We start from the raw sequence: 14,954 nt of genomic DNA, 5'->3' as shown, positions 1-14,954 counted from the left end.
GACATTCGACTTGAGGTTGGGAACACAGAAGAGGGTGTTGGCAACTTCCCCGGGATAACTTGTGAAGCTTTGTGTCAGAGGCAGCATTTAAGCTGAGTCTTGAAAGGTGTGCAGGCAGAGGGAACAGAGTCAGGAAGGGCCAGTGTGTTCAGAGTGACCGTAACCATGCCCAGCGGTCCTAGCAGGACTATGAGGCCAGGAGAGGCAGATAGGAGTCATATTGTAGAAACTCCCCTACCTAACTCAGAAATTGGCACTTTTTGCTCTAGACAAAATATTTTTGAGCCGTGAATGACATGACCATGGCAAGTTTGTTTGAAGACATTTCGTAGGTTAAACGTGAAGGGAGGATGCTTGGAGATCAGTAACAGGCCGTTCCTTCAGGCCTGGGTGTGAGACGCTGGATCTGGCCACCTCTGTGAACAGAGGAGGGGAAATGGGAAGGACACCAGAGGGGAGACTAGTTTCATGAACAGGAGGCAAGGGACGCACGGGTGCGGAGAGGACCCTATGGTGTTAAGCCTTAGGTAACAGAGCAGCGGAAGCCACTGGCAGAAATCAGAACCTACTAAGAATCTCCTAAGAGAAGGAGCTTATTTTGCAGGAGAAGATGGGGCGGGTGGGGGAGGGGTGTCTGGGTCAAGTTGAATTGGAGGTGACAACAGAAAATCCAGCTGGAGCAGCTTCTAATTAAAGGTGGCCAGTTGAGCTCATGCGTTTCCCTTCCAGCCATCTGAAGCCCCACTAAACTACAGCAGAGGGACTTGTTTTAGGGTGTAGACTCATAGAAACGAATAGAATAGAACAAGGGAGGGAATTCCCTGGCAGTCCAGTGGTGAGGCCTCTGCTTTCACTGCAAGATCCCTGGGTTCGATCCCTGGTTGGGGAACTAAGATCCCCGCAAGATGCACGGCACAGCAAAAAAAAAAAAAAAAAAAAAAGAACAAGGGAGAAGACAACAGCAAGTTTCAGAAGCTGGAGAGAGGATGGGCAGAGAAAGCTGAGTCCTCAGCCAGTGAAGAGGGCAGCTGAGAGGCAATCTCCCTGCCTCCCCCCGCTCCACACTCAGGGCCCAGAGCTCAGGGCAGGATTGGCATGGGTTACCTTGGTTACCTCTAGAGCTAGGGATAAAGGTGCTTTTTTTTTTTTTTTTTTTTTGCGGTACGTGGGCCTCTCACTGCTGTGGCCTCTCCCGTTGCGGAGCGCAGGCTCAGCGGCCATGGCTCACGGGCCCAGCCACTCCGTGGCATGTGGGATCCTCCCGGACTGGGGCACGAACTCGTGTCCCCTGCATCGGCAGGTGGACTCTCAACCACTGCGCCACCGGGGAAGCCCTAAAGGTGAATTTTAAAAAGTAAAATGTAGGTGGTTGCCAGGGGCCGGGAAGAGGGAGGGATGAATAGATGGAACACAGGATTTTTAGGGCAGTGAAAATACTCGTTGTGAGACTGTATGGTTGATACTTGTCTTTATACATTGGTCCCAACCCAATGGGACCATGGAATGTTCAACGCCAAGGGTGAACCCTGCACGTAAACTATGGACTTTTGGGGACAATGATATGTCCCTGTAGGTCCATCAGTTGTAACAAATGTCCCCTGGGCTGACGATGTGGATGACGGGGGAGACTGGGTATGTGTGGGGCAGGGGGTATATGGGAACTCTCTATACTTTCTACCCAATTTTGCTGTGAACCTAAAACTTCCCTAAAAAATAAAGTCTATTAAAAAAAAAAAAGCAAACTAGTTGAAAGTCAGTTTAAGGAGCAGTTAGTCCTCCAGATCCCTCCCCTACTCTGTGCAGGCAGCTCCCTTCCCCTCCCTGTAGCACTGTAGATGATGGGAGATGCATATTCTGGAGTGAGTAAAATGGAGGGCCTTTGGGCTGGAGGAAACACTGATGTAGGAGAGGCAGGACCACTACAGGGGACTGGGTGAAGGACTCGGACATCAAGGGTTTCTAAGTTGCAAAGCTTTTAGAGTTCCATGCTTCAGCAGAAACACAGGGACTTCCCTGGTGGCGCAGTGGTTAAGAATCCGCCTGCCAATGCAGGGGACATGGGTTCAAGCCCTGGTCCGGGAAGATCCCACATGCTGTGGAGCAACTAAGCCCGTGCGCCACAACTACTGCTCTCTAGAGCCCGCGAGCCACAACTACTGAAGCCTACAAGCCCTAGGGCCCGTGTGCCGCAACTACTGAGCCTACGTGCTGCAAGTACTGAAGCCCATGTACCTAGAGCCCATGCTCCACAACAAGAGAAGCCACCACACCGCAACATGGAGTGGCCCCCACTCGCTGCAACTAGAGAAAGCCTGCGTGCGGCAACAAAGACCCAACACAGCCAAAAATAAATAAATAAACTAAAAAAAAATCCAGAAACCCAAAGATTCACAGACATATAAGGAAAGCATCTAATGTGAAAAACAGAGGTCAAAACAGATGAAAGCAACTTGGAGGAAATTGTTATGCAGACAGAAAGAAACTTTTAAAAAAATTATTTATTCTCAGAGAAATGTGATATTGCATCCATGAAATAAGAATAAGATGCTATAAAAATGAACGTTCAGAGAACAAAATGAGGTCTCAGCAGTTTAAAACGTAAGAGGAATGAAAATTAAACAGGAAGACTGGCAGTTAAAGATATCCTCCCAAACTGTAGCAAGCAAAGAAAGAAACAAAAACAAAGAAGGAAAACAGAAAAAACAGAGGAGAGAAAATCCCTTAAAAAGTGCTTCAAGAACATTTCCCAGAATTGATGAACATGAGTTCCAAACGGAACAGGCCAATGAGCATATAAAAATGTACCCTCACCAAAGCACAGCATCATGGAATTTCAGAACTGGAGACACAGATGCTACAAACTTCTAGAGAGAAAATGAGTCACATAAAAGGATCAGGATTCAAAACACCACTGGTTATTCAACAGCACAGTCATAGAAGATGATGGAGCATTGCCATAGAAGTTCTAAGAGATTTTTTTCCAACCTAAAATTCCATACCCTGCTAAACTATTAATTTGTAAAATAAAAACATGTTGAGACATGCAAATTCTCCCCAAACTGCAACTCTCATTTACCGTTTCTCACAGCGGGAGGGTGGAGGATGTGTTCCCTCTCCCAAACACAAGAAAAAGAAAGCAGAAAATCAACATAAGAGAGAGGTTAGGATCCGTGCCAGGAGGAGAGAGCAAGCAGGTCCTCCTGGAGAAGTGAAAGGGCTCTGGGAGAGATTTTTTCAAGAAGATGACATGCACAGAATGCCTAAAATTTGGACATATTGAGATGAGATCCACACTCCCAGGGAAGATTTAGAGATTGAATCACTAATATGTATGAGGAAAACTAAGCAAATAAAAAAGGGCAGCTCACTCTAGAGAGAAAAAAATGTTGAAATAGTAATAATATACTAACTACATGGTTTAGCTATAAATAACATTCAGTCATAAAAATGAAGACACTGAGATCGCATTTAACCAAGAGGATGATGTAACCATATTGGGAGAATGGGGAGACGAGAAGGGGTTCTTGGGGAAGGTTATAATGGGGAGGGTGGATAAAAGGGAATTTAATCTACATCTTATAAAGTGAGAACTTCATTGGCACTTAAAACTGAAAAGTCGGGCTTCCCGGGTGGCGCGGTGGTTGGGAGTCTGCCTGCCGATGCAGGGGACGCGGGTTCGTGCCCCGGTCTGGGAGGATCCCGCGTGCCGCGGAGCGGCTGGGCCCGTGGGCCATGGCCGCTGAGCCTGCGCATAACGGGAGAGGCCACAGCAGTGAGAGGCCCGTGTACCACAAAAAAAAAAGAAAACAAAAAAACAAAAACTGAAAAGTCAAAAAGTAGCGATGCAAGTCTCTTTTCTACAGATATGTATGATGCTAAAACTCAAAGCAATCATCTAAAAGAATTGAGAGTGGGGGGACTGGGGGTGGGGTGGAGGGGTGGAGGTGGGGGGCAGGGAGCCAGGACACTGATGTTTTCTTCACAAGACTGGTAGAGCTCTATTCTTTCAACCACGGCACAGCACATAGCCCTCTATGGTTTAATTCCGTGCTTATTCACCTGCCTGTCTTCTAGAAGGTGAGCTCTGCAAAAACCAGGCCCCATTCATCTTGTTGCCCCAGCACCCAGCCCAGTACCTGTCAGACAGCAGACCCTCAATTACGTGTTTGTAGAATGGATCATCGTAGGTTCAAGCTGGGAGGGAACTTTCATTTCAACCCTATCATTTTACAGGTTAGAAAACCAAGGCCCACAAAAGAAAGGGCGTGTTCCCCAGGGCTCAGGTGGTGAGTGACAGCTCCAAGGCTACACTGTCAACGTCTGGATTCTTTGTCCATCCTCCTGCAAGCCCAGGGGCACCTTTGAATGTACAGAATAAGTGACAGTTTGGAAACTGAGCTGCTCTCATGGGGAGAGGATTGAAAGAGGGAGGAGAGGTAATAAGAAGAGAGAAGACAAGCGTCCAGGCAGAGGGAGGTGTGGCTCCTACCAGAAAGGTGTGGCCCTGCCCAAGTCAGGAGAACGACCTCTCCCAGGAGAGGAGGTGACTACCTGGGACCCACCAGGGACTTCTCCCTCTGAGGCCCCACTGGAGCACAGAGTTCAAGATCACACCCCATGGCTGCCATCCAGGGATCAGGAAGCTACTACTGCTTCTGCCAAACCGGCCTCTCAACACCCAGGAAGCTACAGAATGGCCCCTGGGAGGCTGCAGCAGAAAAATGGCCCATTTCCTGCACGTTTCCTGGGAGCCAAAGCAGCCCAAAAGGGCATTCACTGCTGCTTCCAAATACCACCCAGTAAACCTACATTAGGGGGAAACTAATTTGCACCCGGACCCCTATTGCCAGCGAGGTCTGAGAAATGTGGCTTTCAGCTCTCTGACGTCTCCAGAGAAGGGTGGACTGGAGGTTGAGAGCGACACTCCACAGTCCCCTCTGTTGATTTCACATCACTCTTCTCCTGTCTCGCTCTGTCCCAGGCTATGGCACCAGAAACATCCCTTCTCTTCCCAGGCCTCCAAGGAATGCCCACCTGTCTGTTAGTAAATTCATGCAAACGGATGCCTGGAGGGACCCCTGGGCACCCAGCTCTGAATCACAGTGCGGGCTCTACGGGCCTGAGGAGATACTAGTGTCGTTAATGTCCCCTCTCGGCCATATAAACATCCAGGATCAAGGGGGGGAGGGGAATTTCAGGTTTAGTTTGTGACATGAAAAGATTATTTGGCAGGATGCCAGCAGACAGGCAGGCGGGACCTCTGTGCCAGGGAAATGCCCACAGTGGGCAGCCCCGTATCCATCACAGCATGGGCACTGGGTAGCAGGAGGCTGGCCACGTGGGTCCCGGGGTTGGCAAGCTGGACAACCAGGAGACTGTCTCAGAGATAGTATCCAATTGGGACCATGTGAAGTCTGGTGGTGTCCCAGGCAGCGTGGGGGGCTAGGATCCATCTGAGTCAAAGAGTTCCTGGTCACGGAGCCTCTTTCTCCCCACGTTAACCCCCAGTGCAGAACCTGGCCTCCTGTTCCATCTTGCAGTGCCCCCCTCAGCTGGCTGCACTCTGGCCAGGGCACCAGAACGGTCCTGGACGAGAGCAAGTTGGGCGGCACCTCTTTCTCCCTCCTGGCATGGGAACACAGGTTCTCCCCCGGTCTCCCAGCCAGCCCCTTGTCCTGCCCATCTTGGAGTTGGACAGACTAGGTCCAGCCTACACTCCAGCACTTTCTAGTTGTGAGACCGCGGGCATGGTGATGTCACCCTCCTGAGCCTGGGTTTTCCCATCCGTAAAATGGAGCGAAAGGTAACATTTCTCCCAGGGATGCTGGAAGGATTAATAACATGTGTAAGGCTGTTGGCGGTGCTTGGCATATGGCCAGTTGCCCACTGTTGTGTAAAAACTGCTCCAAAACATAGTGACTTAAAAGAACAGCTATTTACTTCTCATGATTCTGGGGGCTCAGCTGGGCAGCACCTGTGCTCCTTGTGGCGGTAGTGGGGCACTCATTTGGTTACATTCAGCTGCAAGTTCAACTGTGGTGGCTGGACCTCCTTCTCCAGCAAAGTGGGCTTCTCGCATGGCAGCCCAGGGCCCCAAGGAGTCCAGGCAGAAGCCGTCAGTTCATGCCTGGGCTAGAACTGGCACACTTTGCTTCTGGTGCATTCTGTTGTTCAAGGTGAGTCCCAAGGCCAGCTCAGACTCACGGGAGTGGAGATAGCCTCTGTCTCCTGGTAGGAGGAGCGACATGGCACAGAGATGGGAGAGATTGTTGGGGGCGGTCTTTGGAGACAAGGTACCAGCACATAACGTTAGGTCAGTGGTAGATGGGGAAGTCTGGCTTGACCACTCGGCTTTGCACCCTCAGGAGTCTGGCCCAGAGCAATGTTTCCCAGACGATGCGGGCTGTATCACTGGTGTCCCAGAGATGATTTGATGGCAAAAAGTAACTTTTCTTGGGACTTCCCTGGTGGCGCAGTGGTTAAGAATCCGCCTGCCAATGCAAGGGACAAAGGTTCAATCCCTAGTCCAGGAAAATCCCACATGCCGCAGAGCAACTAAACCTGTGTGCCACAACTACTGAAGCACGAGCGCCACAACTACTGAAGCCCACGCACCTAGAGCCCATGCTCTGCAACAAGAGAAGCCACCACAACAAGAAGCCCACACACCACAACAAAGAGTAGCCCCCTCTTGCTGCAACTAGAGAAAGCCCACACACACAGCCAAAATAAAATAAACAAACATAGCCAAAAATAAATTAATTAAAATATATTTTAAAAAGTAACTTTGCACTTTGAGTCTTTTTTAATCCTTTTGATACCATCAAAGAGAAAGCTGTTGGCTTACTGCTAGCCTGTGTCTAACACGCTCTACAGCTAGCTATTGCTGGCCCGGCATTAGTGGTATCTGGCGGGCAAAGTATCTTGCCAGAACGTAGTATGTTGCTTTGTTTCTCATGCATTTATTTATTTATTTTAATAAATTATTTATTTTTTTGCTGCATTGGGTCTTCGTTGCTGCGAGCAGGGACTATTCTTCGTTGCAGTGCACAGGCTTCTCATTGCGGTGGCTTCTCTTGTTGCGGAGCATGGACTCTGGGCGTGTGGGCTTCAGTAGTTGTAGCACGTGGGCTCAGTAGTTATGGCTCACGGCTTTAGAGTGCAGGCTTAGTAGTTATGGGCTTAGTTGCTCCACGGCATGTGGGATCTCCCCGGGCCAGGGCTCAAGCCCCTGTCCCCTGCATTGGCAAGCGGATTCCCAACCACTGCGCCACCAGGGAAGGAAGCCCTCATACATTTATCTTTACAATCATCAAGTGAACTGGCTTTCCACTCCTGAGGGTAATAGAACATTGGCTGAAGTAAGGAGAATCATCTCAACAGAGTGGTCAGAACCCAATTGCTTTCCAGCTCCAGGCTACAAGCTCTCTCCTGATAACCCTACTTCCAGTGAGTCTGTTGTCCCCAGAAGAAAAGCCCTCAGCATCCCCACCGCCCTTACCTCCTTCACCCATTAAACTTTCCTCCTGTACATTAAATTCCACTCCCACAGACATTCCTTGGCATCTTTACAGACCTTTTTCAGAAACTCCTCTGTGTTTTATTCTTTTTTCCACCCTACTGAAATATAGTGGGAATCGATTTATTTATTTATTTTTGAATACAGTATTTTGTTTATTTATTTATTTTAATTTTTTTTCCTTTTGGCCATGCCTCACGGCACGCGGGATCCCAGTTCCCCAGCCAGGGATCGAACCCATGTCCCCTGCAGTGGAAGTGCGGATTCTCAACCACTGGACCACCAGGGAAGTCCCATTATTTTATTTATTTTTTAAATTAATTTTATTGGAGTATAGTTGATTTACAGTGTTGTGTTACTTTCTGCTGTACAGCAAAGTGAATCAGTTATACATATACATATATCTACTCTCTTTTAGATTCTTTTCCCACTTGGTCTTTACAGAGTATTGAGTAGAGTTCCCTGTGCTATAGAGTTGTGCTTTACTCTTCCCCAATACTCTCCCCGTTCTCTACTAGCAGGCAGTATGGTGCAGTGGGGAGCACTTGGGGTCAGACCACTTTGGTGAGGTCTGGGGTCTATCACCTCCTAGACACAGCCCCACATTTCATGTTTGCAGCCCAGGGCAAGAGTGCAGAGGAGACTCCCCAGTTCCATAACTTGAGAGTTAAAAGCTGCAAATAAAGCTAACAAACCATTACATTAAAAAAGTTCTAGCTTCCCAGGTTGACAAATACATCTTCCTTAAAACCAAAAACGCGTAAGCGTGTGTACACAGAGCTATGCTTTTTCTACGATGACAGACAGAAAAATATAAAAGTCACTGAATTTTGTGTAATTTTATAATAAGTCTTGAAATCAGTATAAGTCTTCCTACTTCTTTTCAAATTTGCTTTGACTATTCCAGATCCCAGTTTTTCTAGGTCTGAGAAAGTCTAGGTAGGTTGCCTTCATTTTGAAAGATATTTTTACTAAGTATAGAATTCTAGGTTGATGGTTTCTTTCTTTTCTTTCATTTTTTTTTTTTTTTTTTTTAGTACTTTAAGGATGTCTCTCCATTGTCCTATGGCTCGCACAGGTTCTCACGAGAAATATGCTGTCACTCTTTTTCTTTGTTCCTCTGTCTGAGATGTGTTCTTTTCCCTCTGGCTGCTTTTACAGTTTTCCCTTTCTCACCGGTTTTCAGCAATCTGATTATGATGTCTTCTTATGTGGTTTTCTTTGTTTCTTCCGCCTGGGTTCATTGAGCCACTTGGCTCTGTTGTTTTTAGTTTTCATCAAACCTGAAAATTTTTTTATCATTATTTCTCCTTTGGAGAAATATATATTTTTTATTTCCCTGCCCCAATCTGGGTCTCCAATTTCTCATACGTTAGATGACTTGGTAGTATCTCAAATGTCACTGATGTTCTATTTATGTTTTTTTCCCCCTCTTCTTTTTGTGATTTTTATTGCTGTAACTGCATATTCACTGATCATTTCTTCTACAGTGTCTAATCTGTTCTTAATCACATCCAGTGTATTTTTTTGTTTAAGATATTATATATTTCACTTCTGGACATTACAACTGGATTTTTTTTATAACTTCTGTTTCTCTCCTGATCATGTTCATGTTTCTCTACCTTCTTGAATACATGAGACATATGAGTGAGGCACAATTATATTATCTCAGTGTCTTCCTCTGCTAATTACTTCATCTCTTCATTTCTAAATCTGTTTCTACTGATTGATTTTTCTCCTGATTGTGGGTCATACCTTTCTACTTGTTAGCATGTCCTTTTGTTGTTGTTGTTTGTTTCTAGTTGTTGTTGTTGTTTTTGCCCCTCTGCACAGCTTGTGGGATCTTAGTTCCCCTGACCAGGGATTGAACCCAGGGCCATGGCAGTGAGAGCACCGAGTCCTAACCACTGGACCACCAGGGAATTCCCTGTTTCTAGATGTTCTTTATCAGACTGAGGAACTTTCCCTTTTATTCCTAGTCTTCTGAAAGTTTTTAACAGGAATGGATGTTGGATTTTGTCAGTTTTTCTACATCTATTAAAATGATCCTATGGTTTCCCTTTCTTCATTTGTTAATATGGCGAGTTCAATTGATTGGTTTTCAAACATTAAACCAACTTTGCATTCCTGAGATAAACCCCACTTTGTCATGATGTATTATTACCCTTTTTATATATTGTTGGATTTCTTCTTTTTTTTTTTTTTTTTTTGCGGTGGTACGTGGGCGTCTCACTGTTGTGGCCTCTCCCGTTGCGGAGCACAGGCTCTGGACGCGCAGGCTCAGCGGCCATGGCTCACGGGCTCAGCCGCTCCGCAGCATGTGGGATCTTCCCGGACCGGGGCACGAACCCGTGTCCCCTGCATCGGCAGGCGGACTCTCAACCACTGCGCCACCAGGGAAGCCCCCATATTGTTGGATCTGATTTGCTAAAGTTTTGTTTCGAATTTTTGCATCTATGTTCGTGAGGGCCATTGGTCTGAAGTTTGATTAGATGCTGGACATCGTGAATTTTCCATTGTTTGGTGTAGGAGTTTGTTGCATTCCTTTAAGCAGGGTTGGGCTTTGTTCTGGCACATAGCTAACATACTTGAAGTAAGATGTATACTTTTGAGGCTTGCTTTTAAGATTTTTAGGACAGATACAGAGTAGCTGTTGGTCGAAGGTTCATTTAGACCTCTGCTAAGGGGATACGCTTCTGAGGACTGTATTCAATACCCCGTGTATTATGAGGTCTTTCCACTCTGCCTGATGGGAACACAAACTAATCCCTGCCCTGTGTGAGCTCCAGGCATTGCTCTGCCTTCAGTGGCTCTTTTCCTAGCCTTTCCTTTCATGTGTGTGCAAATCAGTGCTCAGCCAGACCCAGGGAGACACCTCTGCAGATCGCTGGATATATGTTCAGCTCCACTTCCCTGGGACTCTGGCCTGTGAATTTCTAGCACCTTTCTAAATCTGTCTTCTCAATCAGCAAGACATCCAAGCTCTGTTTGCATTCCCTCCTCCCTGCACTGAAGCCTGGAAGCTGCCTGGGGCGGGGAGCTGGGCTAATTACAGGGCTCACCTCATTTGTTTCCCTCTCCCCAGGGACCAGTCCCGTGTTGCCTTTGTCCAAAGTCTGAAAATCATTTTTTCAGCTATTTTGTCTGTAGTCCTAGTTTTTTAGGGCAGGAGAGTAAACCTAGCCCCTGTCACTTCATGATGGCCAGAGGCTGAAGTCTCATTCTGTTAGTAAATTTCTTTTCCCACGTGGCTGTGACATGCAGAGCCTTCGAAACTGCAGATCCCTGGTCGGAGGCCCCTTTGCCTAAGTCTGAGATCACTAGTAACTAGATGTGTTACTTTGGGCCAGTTACTAGTCCTCCTGGTGCCCCCATTCTCATTATGGTCAGATGGAGGGGACAATAATTGTATTGACTCTGAGGACTGTTGTGAGACATGGGTAAGATCTTATATGCTTAGCACCCCTAAAACAGTGCCTGACACATAGTGAATGGGTGTTTAATAAATGTGGATTATTTCAGGGACAATCTAGACCCCCCAGCTAGGGCTCCCTCAATCTCTCAATCTCCTCCCACCATCTTCACTCAGAGAAAGAGGAATCCTTCCTTTTTTTTTTTTTTTTTAAGGCCATCATATCCCCTGTCTGATGAGTTAAAAAGATCCTTCCTGGACATATTTTCTCCTGATTTCCCAGCCTGTCTCTCTTTCCACAGACTCTTTTTCCTCCGACTAAAACATATTCCTGTCTACTGCCTTCTAAACACCAAGGAACACAAACGTTCCCTCTCGTCTCCCTCCCCCTCACGCTCCCTTCCTCCGGCTTTATTTCCTTTCTCTGCCAAATTTCTTGAAAGAGAGCTCTGTGCTCTCTGCCTCCCATCCCTCACCTCACACTCACCCCACATCTCTGCACACCCCGCCCTACACAGACTCCGCTCTCACCAAGCCCAGGGCCACCTTCTCGGGCAGTGGCCTTTTCTTAATCCTGTTCACTCAACCTCCCTGGAGAATGTGACATCGGAGGAAACCTCTTCTTAGGGCTTCCATAATTGTCTGCAAAATGACCTTTAGACCCAGACAACCAGAGTCCTTGACAGAATAAGGAGTTCATGAGGCCAAAGAGCATGCCCCCCGCCCCCGCCCGGAGCACGTGACTTGTCTTCTAGGCCACGCTCCAGGTACCCAATATTTGGGCATCTTTGCCCAAACAGCTCAAGGCCCACTTCTAGAGCCTGCAAGGGCTTCCTGCCTTGGTTTGTCCTCTTGAGGGTGAAGCATGACGGGTGCGTGTGCCCAGGCCCTGAGGGGCAATTACAGGCAGCTGTTTGCAGGTGGAGAGCACGGACGGAGCTGGGGTTTATGGTTGGAATGTGCATGCATTCCATTAATAGGAGACCCTCACTCTGCAGGACAAGCTGAAAGTGTGAAAAGAAAGGGGGAGGGGCAGGCTGGGAGCCAGGAGCCATTTGCATTTCCCAGGCCCTGCAAATGTCAGGGGTGGGCTTGATTTTGCCCCCTTGGCTCTCCTGCAAGCTCTCTGACCACCTTGCCCTGTCTCCTTCGCTGACTTTGCTCCATCTCCCATCCTCCTGGAAAAGGTTTCCCAGGAGCCGGCCTTTGGCCTCCACACTCCCTCCTCTGCCCATCTCTCAGGTGCTCACTGTACAGCAAGGGGATTCAGCATCTGCATGTCTGCCTTCTCCAGATGGGAGCTCCTCGAGTCCCCTTGTTTCCCCTAACCCAGAGCTGGCACCCAGTTGGTGCTCCATCCATGTTTGTTGAATGACCAAGGGAATGGATAAATGAAGCTCACTCATTCTCGCCCATGAGCGTCTGCACTCACCCTGCTAAGCTTGCATTTCCCCAGCAGACGTGATGAAAAGACCAAAAACAGGAGCTCTGGAGTCAGACTGCCAGGCTGCAAACACCCCTCTCACCACTTGTAAGCTCGGTGTGTTCCAGGGCAAGTCATTTAACTGCTCTCTACCTCAGTTTATTCTTCTGCAAAGTGGGGATAATAATAGTACCTACTCCATGGGCACCCTGTGAGGAGTAAAAGGTCTAACCCACAGCCTCCACTTCTCTTCCTCTATGCCTTTGCTGGTGCTTTTTGTCCTACCTGGAATGCCACTGGCATCATCTCTGCTTAGTGAAGCCTACTTATTCTTCAAGACCCAACTTAAATGTGCCACCTCCTTGCAGCCTTCCTGGATTCCCACATCCTGGTGCCTCCTCCCCAGTTAAACACCTATGACATGCTTCCTGAAGGCCACAGTCCTACTCTGCCCAGGTTACAATTATGCCAGTCCAAGGCCCACTCTCCCTCATCGGGCTGGAGCTTCTAGAGGGCAGGGGATACTTGGTGCTTAATGGATACTTATTGAATGAATGAATGAATGCCTGCAGGATATTCCAGATGCTCTGGCAATGTCTGATACATCTACCAGGACCCTGAACCAAGGCCTGTAAGATAGCAAACACATCTCCTCTAATTGACCCCTTGGATTGAAAGGGACTTTGACTTACTGAAAATCCACTTCCAACTTGTAAAGAGTTAATTATTAGCAGGGAGCTGACCCAGGAATGAAGAAGGGCAGAAGATCCTTGCATCTGTCTGTTCTGTAAATTTGGAGACAGCATGGTGCGGTGTGAAGATTAAACGACACAGTGTTCTAAAAGCCCCAGCAGAGTGCCTGGGGCGCAGCTGGCCCCCAAGAAATGGCAGCATCAGCACCAATGTTTTTTTGGTGGTTGTTGTTATTGTTCTGGAAGAACTGAGTTCACAGGGTAAGAGGGCCAGAAAGCTGATTCGTTTGCAGTTAGTAAGCAGCAATTTCTGCTCGAGGACTATATTTCCACTTCCAACCCCGTGCTTGTCGGTACACGTATTAGTTTCCTATCGCCGTCTTGACCAACGTCAGCAGCTTTAAATACTGTAGGTGTATCACCTCATGGTTCTGTAGATAGGAGGTCCAACACGGGTCTCATGGGGCTAAACTCCAGGCGTTGGCAGGGCTGCACGCCTTCCTGGGGTCTGGAGCCCTTCCCTCCACCTTCAAAACTGGCAACAGTAGGTCAAGTGCTTATGCTGCCATCTCTCTGACCCTCTGCCGTCCATGTCACAAGCCACTGACCTTGTGTACCTTCTCTCTGTACTTTTATTTTTTAATAAATTTATTTATTTATTTTTGGTTGTGTTGGGTCTTCGTGGCTGCGCACGGGCCCTCTCCATTTGTGGCGAGCGGGGGCTACTCCCCGCCGTGGTGTGTGGGCTTCTCATTGCGGTGGCCCCCCTGGTTGCGGAGCACGGGCTCCAGGCGCGCGGGCCTCAATAGTTGCAGCACGCTGGCTCAGTAGTTGTGGCTCGTGGGCTCCAGAGCACTGGCTCAGCAGTTGCGGCACACGGGTTTAGATGCTCCGCGGCATGTGGGATCCTCCCGGACCAGGACTCGAACCTGTGTCCCCTGCATTGGCAGGCGGATTCTCAACCGCTGCGCCACCAGGGAAGCCCTTCTCTCTGTACTTTTAGCCAGGAAAGCTTCTCCACTTTTAAGGATCTATGTGATTAGATTGGCTCCCCTGGATGATCCAGTTTAATCTCCCCATCTCAAGGTCCATACCTTTAATCACATCTGCAAAATCCCTTTTGCTATGTAAGGCAACGTATTCATAAATTCCTGGGACATCTTTGGAGGGTAGGGGGTCATTATTCTGCCTAACCCAGCATACCGTCTTCCAAGTTGCCCTGAGTATGTTTTCTGTGGGGGGACCATCCAATCTCCTCTTCAGAGGGTCTCCCTATCGTCATCATAACAGCAAATCGTTCAGAAGAGTTACCCCATGCCAGGCACTGTTCTGAGGAGCATGTATTTCTGCACTGATTCAGTCTTCACAAATTCCTTATGAGGTTCCCCACTCCTTAAGCGTGGACTGGGCACAGCCACTTCCTTCCCAAGAGCACAGCCAGGAGAGAGGGAGGGACTTCACAGCAGAGAAAGCTGACAGCCACCACCTCAGCCAGGTGGTCAGTCATAAGTCATGTTGATAGGATGTAGTATTGAGACAACACGATGAGAAGGGTGCTTTACCCCTGTGACCTTCTCCTCCTCAAATCTAGAATCCCAGTCCAATCACGAGAAAAAGTCAGACACATTCCAGTAAAAGGGCATCCTGCAATATACCTGACTAGTACTCCTAAAAACTGTCAAGGTCATCACAAGCAAGAAAAGTCTGAAGGCTTCCCTGGTGGCACAGTGGTTAAGAATCCGCCTGCCAATGCAGGGGCACGGTTCGAGACCTGTTCTGGGAAGATCCCAGATGCTGCGGAACAACTAAGCCCGTGCGCCACAACTACTGAGCCTGCGCTCTAGAGCCCGTGAGCCACAACTACTGAAGCCCACGTGCCGCAAGTACTGAAGCCCATGCACCTAAAGT

This window comes from Pseudorca crassidens, chromosome 10 (assembly GCF_039906515.1).
Source record: "Pseudorca crassidens isolate mPseCra1 chromosome 10, mPseCra1.hap1, whole genome shotgun sequence".
Lineage (NCBI taxonomy): Eukaryota > Metazoa > Chordata > Mammalia > Artiodactyla > Delphinidae > Pseudorca > Pseudorca crassidens.
The sequence above is the reverse complement of the archived record's forward strand: the minus strand, read 5'-3'. Positions refer to the sequence as shown.